We start from the raw sequence: 12,686 nt of genomic DNA, 5'->3' as shown, positions 1-12,686 counted from the left end.
AATGAGGTACTCCCGATGCCCAGGACCCTGGGGTCCTCTGGGGCTAGAGTCTAAAATTTGCCTGGCTTTGGCCACCTTCCTTCCCCAAGCCAGATCCCACCCCCCTGTGCCAGTGCCCTAAGCCCTGTTTCTGCCCCTACGTGGACACATCCTGACATATGGATGTGTCCCAGGCTACGTGGAGAATTAGGTGCACTTCAGCAGCACCTGCCACCCTGCCTGACCAGAGGGATTTATCCTCCTGGAGGTAAGGATTGCCAGAACCATGCCTGAATCTCACACATGAGTTATCTCTTATTTAGCATTTAGATGTCCTAGGTGCTCCGCACTATTTTTGACTTGCCTTGTCTCATTAAATCTTCCAATAGCCAGTAGGGTACATATTATTTTTTTCTGTTTGACAGAGAAGGAAACTCAAAAACATTAAAATAACGTGCCAAAAATCGAATAAAAGATCAGAAGCAAAACCAGGATATAAACCTAAGTTTGTCTGAATCCACAGCCTCCGGACTATTCTGCATCACTGCACCTGGTGATCCTGGGCCGTTCCCTCCCAGCAGCCCCACCTGCCCAGGGACCCAGACCCCCACTCACTATGGCCCATCCCCGCCCCATTTCTCTAGAAGCTCCCCCCCCCCCACCCCCAGTGTTAACAGAGGAGACATTTTACAGCAAACATTCACAGAGCTGCTGTGGAAAATTAGCCACAAACTTTGTGTCTTAAGAAAAGAGAAATTTATTCTCTCACAGGTTTGGAGTTCACAAGTTTAAAAACCAGTATCATGGCACTGAATTAAGATGTTGGCAGAGCGTAGTCTCTCTCAGAGACCCAAGGAGAATCGTCTTCCATGTTCTGGCGGCTGCAGCTTCCTTGGCCTGTGGCCACATCACTCCAGTCCCTGGGGCCAGCATCAAGTCTCTGCTCCGATTTTAAATCGTCTTCTCTGTGTGTGTCAAGTCACCCTCTGCTTCCCTCTCATAAGGATCCGTGTGACTGCACTCAGGGCCCACCCGGTAACGCAGGGCAACCGCCCCATCTGAAGATCCTTAACTTAATCCCCTCTGCAACGGCCCCCTTTTTGCCATAGAAGGTAACATTCACAGGTTCCGGAGATTGAGACGTGAATATCTTTGGGGGGATCGTTTTTTTACATAACCAAAGTTGGCAAATATGCTAATAATTGGAGTTCTCAGAAAAAGAAAGACCTCCTGGCCCTGCCCTCGGGAGGCTCCGCCCCTGGCCCTGCCTTCGGAAGGCTCCGCCCCTGGCCCTGCCCTCGGGAGCCCCCGCTCCTGCGCGCCCTCCAAACAATGCAGCTTCCAGGAGAACCAGCTCCAAAGTACTTAGGCCACACTCAGAGGAAGGGGAGGTTTGGGAAGAAAGCAGCAAGGAACCCTAGTGAAGGCCCTAGAGCCAAAGAGCCCAAGGATGGGTCTTCTAAGGAGAAGAATTGAAAGGTAAACTCCTCTGGAATCTTACATTCCCTTCTCACAGGCCTTTTCCAGCTTTGCAGATAAAATATGTGTGAAAATCATAGTATCCGTTAAGAATTCTGCTCTGGGGCCATCATGTGTTCAAGCATTAGCTAATAAACCTCCTTCCTATTACTTTTTGTTGCTCTCACTCTTTATCCCCTCTTATGACTCAGTTGGTAACTTTGTGTCTCTGCTTGCTTATGCCTACATTCTTATTCATCCTTCCATGTCAGGTAAATCACTCGCAGCCACGGAAACTCCGAGGGGCAACGTCCAGTCTCATTCGGAGGATGGAAAGTAAAATAACGGCTTCCTGAAAGAAGGTGGAAAGACAAGACTTGAAAACAGATGCCCTTAGATAAGGTGAGATGTCTCAGGACAAGAACTCAGCTTGGACCGGAGTCTGTATAGGTTGGGGCTCACCTGGTCAGCCACACCCGTGTACTGCATCTGTCACCAGGGACGTTAAAACTCGGCCTTTTATGGACCACAAGAAAAAGAGCTGAGAATAAGTGAGGCAAACAGTGGATGAACGGAGTTGTTTGTATATGTTCACACATCCAAAAATGGTGCCGGCAATAACCCTGTGCAGGTGCCAGGTAAGGATTTCACTACCAGCCCCTCCCTGTGAGACGCTGGTGCTGCCGTAAACCAGGAGGCTGGGGCAAGATCTCCTCCAACAGCATCTGAGTCTGTTGCTCCATCTGCTCCGTGTTCGTTCTGGGCTGGGACAGCCTCATCTTCCCTATCCCAGCACCAGGGTAGACATACCTACTGCTCACATGTCTTTCTTCAAAGAGCAGACATTGCCAGGCGTGCTTCTATTTTTGTAGCTAATCTGACCCTATTTGCTTCTGCACTAATCTATGCAGCAGCTTCAACTTGCCCCTAATTAGAATGTGTGTCTGTGTCAGTCAGGGTTGGACCTGTGAAGCAAAACAAGTAGATCTCTAGAAAAAGAGATTGGGATATCAAGGAATGGCTTGCAGGGAGCTGACCCACGCATCGTGGGAATGGATTAAAAATGGCCCCTGTACAGATGTCTGTGCATCCGATACTGGAGCTTGAAGGCCGTAGGAAAGTCAGGAAGCAAAGATCACCAGCGGGCTGGACCCCCACAGGCACAAGCAGGGGCCCCACAAGGACAGCCTGGAAGCTGTGTATTCTTGTTGCCCCTGACCTTGGTGGAGTGGAAGCCATGTCGAGGCTGGGCTCCTCATCACTTAGCTAAACTCACGCATCTGGCCCAGCTGCTGCTTCATGCAAGGAGCTGAGTCAGCACATTAGCTACAGAGCCAGGCTCTGCCTCCCTTTTACCCTCCAAAATCTCAAGGGAATCTCCCTTGTGACACACCCCAACAGGAAGCACACAAGCAAGGGAATTCTTTTACATGAACAAAGCCGAAATGCCACGTTACAAAGCCATCGGTGCGGTAAGTCAGACTCCCCTGGAGACAGACTCTGAGAGGGAGGTGGAAATCCGGAGGCTGAGGTTTTTCAGGGATATTCTCTGAGTAAGAAAAGCGGGATGGGGCCAAGGGAGAAGCTGAACTGAGAGGCAGTCACAACAGGGACCCATTCCCCATGGAGCTCTGCGGCCAGGCTGGCCTTCAGGGTTGTCTGGAATCAGGCAAGGCTGCCTCCAGAAGAGCACAGGGCCTGCGTGCAGCAGTGAGGAGGTGGGGGGCAGTTTCAGGGGGGTCTAGACTGTGAGCCATCAGCAACCTTCACTCCTGGCACCTGGGGGAACGAGTGCCCGGGTCCCAAAGGGGCCTCTGGACAGGCCCCACCATGGCCAGTAAACCTGCTTCACTAAATGCCTTGCCTGTGAGGAGAGCATCTCTGCCGGAGGAAGAGATTTTAGATGGGATGACAGAGCTGTGTGTGCTGGTAGGAGTGGGGGGGATTCTCCCTATTGCTTGAAGGGCTGCTCTCTCCCTATTGCTTGAAGCAGTCTCTAGTGACTGCTTCCTTGTCCTCCACTTCCAAATCTCTTCCCAGCTCCAGGGGCAGGCGGTGGAACTTTGCAGCGCTTCCCCGGGACTTTCCGTGGTACCACTCTGCACCTGCTACTTTGCAATGGTTACATGGGTGTCCCCCATACTCGGGCTTCCCTGGGAAAACCCGGGTTCCGGGGAATGTGGAATTCTAGGACACACTATGAATTTCCTGCAAAGTGAGCTTGGAAATCCAGGCATGAGACTTTGTCTCCAGAAAGGCTGCTGAGAACCCATTCCCTTTACTCTGCTGAGGGTGGGCTCTGGCGCCATCCTCAATGTCATTTTCCTTGTGCCATTGCAGGGTCCATGAGTGGCAGGAAAGACAAGGCTGCCATTTTGTTTTTTCCCAAGAGGCATCAAACCACTGCCTTACACACGGCTATTCTTAAATATCTTCCAAGTAAAATTGTCCTTAAAATTTAAGTGCCATACTTACACAAAAGTGTGGACGAATGCAGAAAATAAGCACATCCTTCCAGTGTCTTCCATCTCAGTGGCAGGCCCCTCTCCATCTTGTGGTACAAGCCAGAATCTGAGGCGTCCCCTTGATACCACTCTCTTCTGCAGCCCCCTCTTCACCAACCACTGTCAAGAGCTTTCCCAGGCCCCTTCCCACTTCCCTCTTTCTTCACTGGCCCCTCCCTCAAGCTGCCAGCACCCCTTCTCTGGGACCCTCTGGGACCCCTGACTTTGTCTCCTCATATGTACTCCTGCCCCTTCAATCTGATCTCCATTCTGGACACGGAATAGTCTTTTTTTTTTAATGCTTATTTATTTTTGAGAGAGAGAGCATGAGCAGGGGAGGGGCACAAAGAGAGGGGGACAAAAGATCCAAAGTGAGCTCTGTGCTGACAGCGGAGAGCCTGAAGTGGGGCTAGACTCACGAACTGCAAGATCATGACCTGAGTTGAAGTCAGACTGTCAACCGGGGTTGCAATCCGGGTGCCCCACATAGAATGGTCTTTTAAAAATATAGTTCTGGGGCACCTGGGTGGCTCAGTTGGTTGAGCGTCTGACTTCGGCCCAGGTCATGATCTGGCAGTTCATGAGTTCGAGCCCCGGGTCAGGCTCTGTGCTGACAGCATGGAGCCTGAAGCCTGCTTCAGATTCTGTATCTCCCCCTCTCTCGGCCTCTCTCCCATTCACACTCTGTCTCTCAAAAATGAATAAACGTTAAAAAAAAATGCTTTAAAAATACAGTTCTGATCATGTGTTTTCTGTCCTTCAGTTTATTCAGTGTCTTCTGACCTATTGTGTTCCAGATAAGAATACAATTCCTAATATGGCTCCCAAGGCCCTACAAGGCCTCGGGTCTTAGCCTGCTCCAGGCTGTGCCTCACTCACTGTGCTGCAGCCAGGGCTGGCCTCTCTACCGGGTCTCCCCCAGGGACCTCCCCTGTTCTTCCCCCACCTGCTAATGTCTGCTGTGGTCAGTGGTTCCACACACAGGACCTGTACTCAGACGCTCAGGATTCCAATCTCCAGCTCCAGCACCTTTTTTTTTTTTTTAAACCTGTGTAGCTTTGGGCAACTTACTAAAGCTCTCCACACCTCAGTCTCCTCATCTGTAAAATGGGGTGCACTCCAGTGCTGCAGGAGTACATGAGGCACTGTGTGTAGACCACAGTACCAGGCACATTGTGAGTGTTTGGAAATGTTAGTGACCATCCTAATGCATCCTGCAGGCCACAGCCCAGGTGTCCCTCTTCACGGCAGGTGGCCCCTGCTGCCCCCACACCCCACCAGGGCCAGAGCCCTCCCATGCTCCTGTGGTCCCTGCCCCTTCCTTCCTTTTGCAGCATGTACACAAGGTGCTCAGGCCACAAGCCCCCTCAGGGCAGAGACACGGCCTGATTGCTCACCATTATATCCCCAAAGAGCCTAGCACCATATATCCCCAAAGAGCCTGGCACCAACGTTTCTCAAAATAAACGTTCCCTTCTGGTGCATCCAAGAGAGTGTGGGTATAGGATGTGATCTGGGCTCTCTGTCACCATACAAGGAGTGGGACTGGGAGGCAGGAGGCCTGTTCCAGGACGCCTTCTAGGGCTGACGTCTGTGAGTGGTCTGCCCAGGTCTAGTGAGTGTGAGCAGAGGCGCCATATCGGCCCCATTTGGTGCCTCGCCTCGACCCCGCAGGCTTCATTCAGAGTGAGGCCCACAGCCCTGCTTCGGAGGCTTAGCCATAGAAGACAGCCCTTCCCACCAACATTAACTTGCCCATATGGCCAGCCTGGCTTCACAGGGGTGTTGTTTTGATTTCCATTTCTTTATTAGAGAACAAGGCCACCTAACACAAACACTTGTCTGAGTCTGAAACAGAAAAGGGCAGGAGGGATATCATGGAAAAAGTCCGTATTATGGATGGGGAGGCCTGAATGCAAGCCTACATTGCCCTTCTCTGAGTAATAGCGCACTAATCATTTTCCCTCCCTCATTTGTTTTACTCATTTGTTTTTTTTTTTTTTTTAAAGTTTATTCATTTGTTTTGAGAGAGAAAGGGAGAAAGAGAGAGAACACAAGCGGGAGAGGAGCAGAAAGAGAGGGAGAGAGAAAGAATCCCAAGAGGGCTTGGCGTGCTATCAGTGTGGAGCCCAACATGGGACTCAAACTTGTGAACCCTGAGATCATGACCTGAGCTGAAATCGAGAGTGGGACGCTCAAGCAACTGAGCCCCCCCAAGCACCCCTGTTTTACCCATTTGTGAAATGAAAGAGATGGATGTCTGAGCTCCAGCAAGGGTGTGCCAGCCTCTCCCTCGGTCTCGGAGAACCTACCTGCCACACGCTGATGTCAGTTCTAGGTAACAGGGGGCCCTACTGGACACAGAGTCCTGATTGGGCTAAGGGTGGACACCCCGCCAGGCCCGTCTTAGGCCACGAGGACGGAATCAGCCACCTGGTGATGGGCACTGTAACTGTAGGTTAGGAAAAGCCAGACCCGTGCTGCCCTGATGCGGGGCAGGGCTGAATTTTGTAGCTGCATTTTGGGAGTACACCTGTGAGCCTTGGAGAACGAACTGGTTTACAGAGACAAAAGTGGAACAGACAGAGGCACATGGCCCCAGACAGAGATAGAGAGGAGTCTCTGATGAATTTCGTCCCTGTAAAGCCCAGCTGTAATTCCTCTGGGGCGTGCCTGGGGACACCCCTGTAGCCCCTCCTTTAAGTGGGGTTCAGACTGTTTCTATTCTATTGTTGATAAAGATGTCTTCTCATATTGGATGTCAGTTAAACACCTCAACACATACGACTGCCTTACTCATGACAGCTCTCTACTGTCCAAAGACCTCTGACTTCACTTACCCTGTTTTAAAGCCCACTAGACCAGGGAGATCAGTGCTATAGGAAGGGCTTTCATTGCCCAGCTGAGGAAACCAAGACCCAGAGTGGGTGACGGTCAAGGTGAAGGCAGAGCTCTGCCTTCAGAGCATATCTGGAAGTGCCATCGGAGGACCCTCTGTCGCCCGTGGCATCAGCCCGCTCTAGGCCAAGGCTGTTATGAACTCAGTCTGTTTGCAGAACTCTGCTGTGGAACAGCGTATGTCCCTGGTCTGTTATGTGTTCTAAAAAGTAACAAGGGGGGCGCCTGGGTGGCGCAGTCGGTTAAGCGTCCGACTTCAGCCAGGTCACGATCTCGCGGTCCAGGAGTTCGAGCCCCGTGTCAGGCTCTGGGCTGATGGCTCGGAGCCTGGAGCCTGTTTCCGATTCTGTGTCTCCCTCTCTCTCTGCCCCTCCCCCGTTCATGCTCTGTCTCTCTCTGTCCCAAAAATAAATAAAAACGTTTAAAAAAAAATTAAAAAATAAAAAAATAAAAAAAAATAAAAAGTAACAAGGGCTAGACCATGGGGACGCTAGAGCTGGGGACATAGATGCAAGGCGCAGACCCCAGGCAAAGCTGTGGAGACGCCTCTACAGTGAAACAGGAGTAGCCACTGGCCCGGAGAGCACAGCCAAGCTCCTAGGCATGGCATGAGTGTGCGGGAGTGGGGTGAACACCACAGACGAGAATACCCCCTTCCTAAAGCGGGAATAGGGATCTGAGTGGCCAGGAGACATTTGTAGGCGTCCAGCCTGTGACTTCAGCCTCTGGGCACTGGCCACCAGCTGCCAGACATCCCCTGGGCCATGAGCAGTGGGAGAGGCGACACAGTTGGGAAATCCCCAGAGTGTCTCTGCAAAAATCAAAGAACCTGGAGAAGAGGCCGAGGAAATTTTCTGATCATTATTCAAAGCTCTTTTTGTCCTGTTAAATACTTCGGGAGCTTCAGGAGAAAAATCAAAGATACGGTTTTCTAAAGATGCCATCCCTGTGAGCAAAAGTCACGTATTTTGAGCAGGTGTTGGCACTGCAATAATACATTGTTTTGAGTCCGAGTTCTCTCCGTAGCCTCACTCGCGGGCACAGGCGTGGCACGAAGCCGGCTCCTTATAGAAAGAACCCGAGGGCTTGCTCGGAGCCCGGGCCAGGTTGGACTGTAAGCACTCTCATACCCCATTTCACAGATGAAGAACGGAGGCGTCGGAATCCCAGGTCTCACAGCTGCGACGAGGTGGAAGCAGTGTTTGCCTCCAGGCAGCCTGGCTCCAAACCTCTGACGTAATCTTTGGGAGTATATTTGATGCTCCTTGTCCTCATGTTTGGACAGGACCGGTTCTGGTGGGCAGGATGGCAGGGGCCTGTGTATGGAGCCCATCAATACCAGCTGGGCCAAGGCTTTCAGTTTGCCGGCCCTTGCTGGTGACGATGTTTTCACCAGGGTCTGAACCTGTTTTTTAGCTGCACTGTCTATGAAGTAGAGTCTTTGGAAGAACAAAGGACAGAGTCAGGGAAACCAGGGTCTGTATCTTGGGCAACACTCTTTCCTTCTCTGAGCTTCATGTCCTCTACCAAAAAAAAAAAAAAAAAAAACACCACAGGTAGATGAGATGGCCTTGCATCTCCTCTCACATGCTCTTATTTCCAGATGATTTTCACATGTCATCTGAATTCTACCCACAGAGGAGAAGCTTATTTAAGCGTCAGGTTAAATAATTCAGCAGCTGGCACATGGTCTGCCCTCAGTAAATGTCCCAGAGTAATTTAAGGGATGCCTTAGGCATCTGGACTTCCCATCATATCTGTGTCTATCCCCGTAATTTCCTAACCCTTGATGAGCCATGTGAGTTGTCATAAAGCCTGCGGTTTATGAAAAAGATTTCAGGGCTCAAATCCCAATCAGGGGGCATGAAATCCCTGAGAGGAAGAGTCCAGAATGTCATTGAAGCTGACAAAGAGACAGCATAAAAGAAAACAGGGCCAATCTCACTCATGAATATAGATGTGAAAATTCTAGACAAAATGCCAGCAAATTGAATTCAACAGTATATTAAAAGAATAATTTAGCACAACCAAGTAGGGTTTACCCGAAGAATGCAAACCTGTTTTAATATTAGTAAATCTGTTTATAGAACACATCAAAGGGCCAAATAAGACAAACCATATGATTATCTCACTAGGAGCAGGAAAATCATTTATGAAAATTCAACATCAATTCCCAAAGGGGACATTCTCTAAAATACCAGGAATAGATGGGACAAGTGGACATTTGTTGGGATGGGGGTGGTTAGTGGACTGGCACTCCACATCTGAACCCTCTCCCTATGTTTGGGAAATTTCTCACTTTCTGGATTTGGGTGAGAGACAGAGCTATCTCCGAGTATGAAAATGGAGAAAATGCCAGACGCTCACTCTTCCAGGCGCTGGCCCCACCCCTGCAGCAACAGTGAGGCACTCGGCCTACACTCAGATGATGGAGCAAAGAAAAGAGGCAGCAGAGAGTTTTTTATTTTTAATTTGGTTTCATTAAATGCAGAGGATTTTGTATGATGGCTCCAGTAACAGCAGTAACATGGGTTTGCAGGGACAGCAGTGCAGTTGCTGTATCTGGGCTCCAGGGGCCAACAGTGCTGTGGCGTCTCAAGCTGTGGCATCTCACATCGAAGATGGCCATGGCCACACCTGTCTTCTGGGGCATCTGGGCCATGGTGACCACTGCCCAGGTTCCATCCGTTCTTGACCTTGTGGTGATTCTCTGAGCTATCCAGGGTCCCATCAAAATTTCTTCTCCACTGAAATCCTCCAGCATCAGTTTCTGTTATGAACAGCTAAGAAATCTTAGTGATGCAGAAGGCTAGTTCCTTAACCTAACAAAGAATATGTCTCTGGTTTTCAAACTTGTTGCCAAAATAATACATAATGGCATCGCTATTAAAACAAAGAGTAAAACAAAGATTGTACCTAATGCTAGCATTTATTTATTTATTTTTTGGCCTATGCATCCATATCTCCTCTAAAAGTCAGATTTGTTGGGGTGCCTGGGTGGCTTGGTCAGTTGAGCACCTGACTCTTGATTTCAGCTCAGTTCTATGATTCCATAGTCACGGGATCAAGTCTTGCATCAGGCTCTGTGCTGAGCATGGAGCCTGCTTGAGATCCTCTCTCTCTGTCCCTCTGCTCTTTCCCCTATGTATGCTCTCTCTGTCTCTAAAACAAAAATATTAATAAATAAATAAATAAATAAAAGTCAGATTTGTTGGGATTTAGTTTGCATATGCTAAAATGTACCTCTTTAAAATTTACAATTTGATGACTATTAGCAAATCTATATAGTTACTTAAGCACCACAACATTCAATGTATAAACTATGTCCATCACCCCAAAAGCTTCCCTTAAGCTCATTTGGAGTTAATTCTCTCCCTAACCCCAACCCTGGCAACCATTTTTCTGATCTGTGTCTGTAGGGTGGCCTCTTCCAGAATGTCATATGGCGAAATCATATGGTGGCCTGCTCCTTTCACTTAGCGTTCGACTTCTGCAATCCATCCACGTGGCTGCCCGAGCACTATTCCACTGTATGCGTGTGCCAGAAGTTGTTTCACAGTCCAACGGTTGATAGACATGGGGATGTTTTCAGCTTCAGACTATCAGGCAGGAAGCTTCTATGAGCACTTGCGTAAAGGTTTTTGTATGAACATATGTTTATTTTTATTGGGTAAATATCTAGGAGTAGGAACGTTGGGTCATAATTAGTCAATATTGAACTCCAGAGAAACTACCAAGCTGTTTTCCAAAGTGCCGTCCTGTTTTGCATTCCCACCAATACCACATGAGAGTCCCGTGCTCTGTACCCTTCTGCACTAACACTCGATATGATCAGCCTTTTCATTTGAGCTGACTAGTAGATGTAGTCTCTTGGTTTGGTTTTAATTTTTATTTCTCTGATAACGGATAAGGCTGCGCATCTTTTCATGTGTCTATTTGCCACCAAAATATCTTTGTTTGGTGAAGGGTCTGTTCAAACTCTTCATCTAGTTATTTTTTTCTACAGCTGTTTATCTTATTATTATTGGGCTGTGAGGGTTTTTTATGTACTCTGGATACAAATTCTCTATCAGATTTGTGTTTCGCAATATTTTCTTCCCGTTGGTGGCTTATCTTTTCATTTTCTGAAGAATGTCTTGCAAAAAGCGAAAGTTTTGATTTTGATGAAGTCTAATTTGCCACTTTTTCTTTTACGATTCATGCTTTTTTGTGTGTCCTAAAAAATCATTGCCTAGCCCAAAGACACGAATATTATTTTTCCTGTGCTTTCTTCTTAAGAGCTAAAACTCTATATTTGAGCCTAAGATTCGTCTTGAGTTAGCTTTTATAGGAATGTGTGAGAAAAGGGTCAATGTTCATGTTTTACATATGAATGCAAACATTTTCCAGAATACCATTATCATGTAACATTGTATCATGATATCATGTATCATGTAACAACTAGAAGTTCTGGTTGGCATAGTAAGATACCAAACATCAGTATGAGGTAAATTATTGGAAAGGAGGAGGAAAAACATTATTTACACTCAGTATGATTTCATACCCCAAAGAACTCAAGAGAATCTATTGAAAACACATGGAATTAGCAAGGAGAATTCAGTAAAATAATTCATTGCAGAATAAACATGCAAAAATCAACAACTTTTCTATATAACAAGAGTAATCATTTAAAGGCTATAATAGAAAAGTAAAGAATCCTGTTTGTAATAGCAATAAAAGCAATAAATGCCCACAAATAATCTTCACAAAGAAAGTGCAGGACCAACAGAATGAACCTCAGAAAGCTTTATTGAAAAAAAGATAACTAAATATAGATGTGTCAATCTCTTAGATGGAAAACCTCAATAGTATAAAGATGTTCATTTTCCCAAAGGAATCTGTAATATTGGAGGGTTTGGGGGAACATGACAAAATGATTCTTCTAAAATTTATCTGGAAGAGTGAACAGGAAGAGCAGTTGAACAAAAAAATGTGTTGAAGAGCAGTGAGGAAGGCCTGCCTTACCAGGTGGGAGGATATTTAATAAAGATATCATAATTAAAATATTGTGGCAAGGGCTCCAAATCAAATAAGTGATAGAGCATGTGCTAGAATAGGATAAATGAGTCTAAACAGAACCTGATATATATTAAAACGTCATGTATGATAACATCATTAATCAGCTGGAATCACGATGTGTTGCAGGATAGCAAGAATGGAAGAAAAGAGACGAGTTCAGAGGCTATGGGGATAGTTGAGGAGAAATGTGATGGAAGACAAGTTTGTTGGGCTGCTAAGCCAGAGCTGCTCCATAAGTTGTCAGGCAAGCCAGAACCCCCTCTGGGGAGCAGGGCATTGCAGGCTGGTCGGCAGGTATACAGAGGGAGTCAGACACCTCCAGCTCCCTCTAGTGACAAAACTTAACATCATGTCAGCTGGCAAAGGCAACAGATGTAAAAGACCCTTATCCACTTCTATAGATCAGGCAACGAACGGTGAACTTGGACTGAGAGGTAACATATTGATAACCAACAGGATGTAAATACCAAACTATGTTTTTTCAAATACAGTTAGGGTCTCAGCTCTGGACACGGTTGCTAACATCCCAATGGCCAAAGCAAGTCACCTACCGGAGTCCAATATCAATGAGGTGTATGGGGAGTATATTCTACGGAGAGAGGGGGAGGGGAGTGAATATCCAATAATAATAATAACAATATTCCGAACGATTATAGTGGTAGTACTAGTAGGATTGTCCTGAGGGACTGAAAAGGAAGGTAAAGAAGTGGGATGGTTTTCAGATTTCAGAGATGTGAGCAGTTGGTGGCTGGTGATGCTACTTACTACTGTAGGGAGGACCAGAAGATA

The sequence above is a fragment of the Prionailurus viverrinus genome, chromosome D1 (assembly GCF_022837055.1).
Source record: "Prionailurus viverrinus isolate Anna chromosome D1, UM_Priviv_1.0, whole genome shotgun sequence".
Taxonomy (NCBI): domain Eukaryota; kingdom Metazoa; phylum Chordata; class Mammalia; order Carnivora; family Felidae; genus Prionailurus; species Prionailurus viverrinus.
This window is presented reverse-complemented; position numbering follows the sequence as displayed.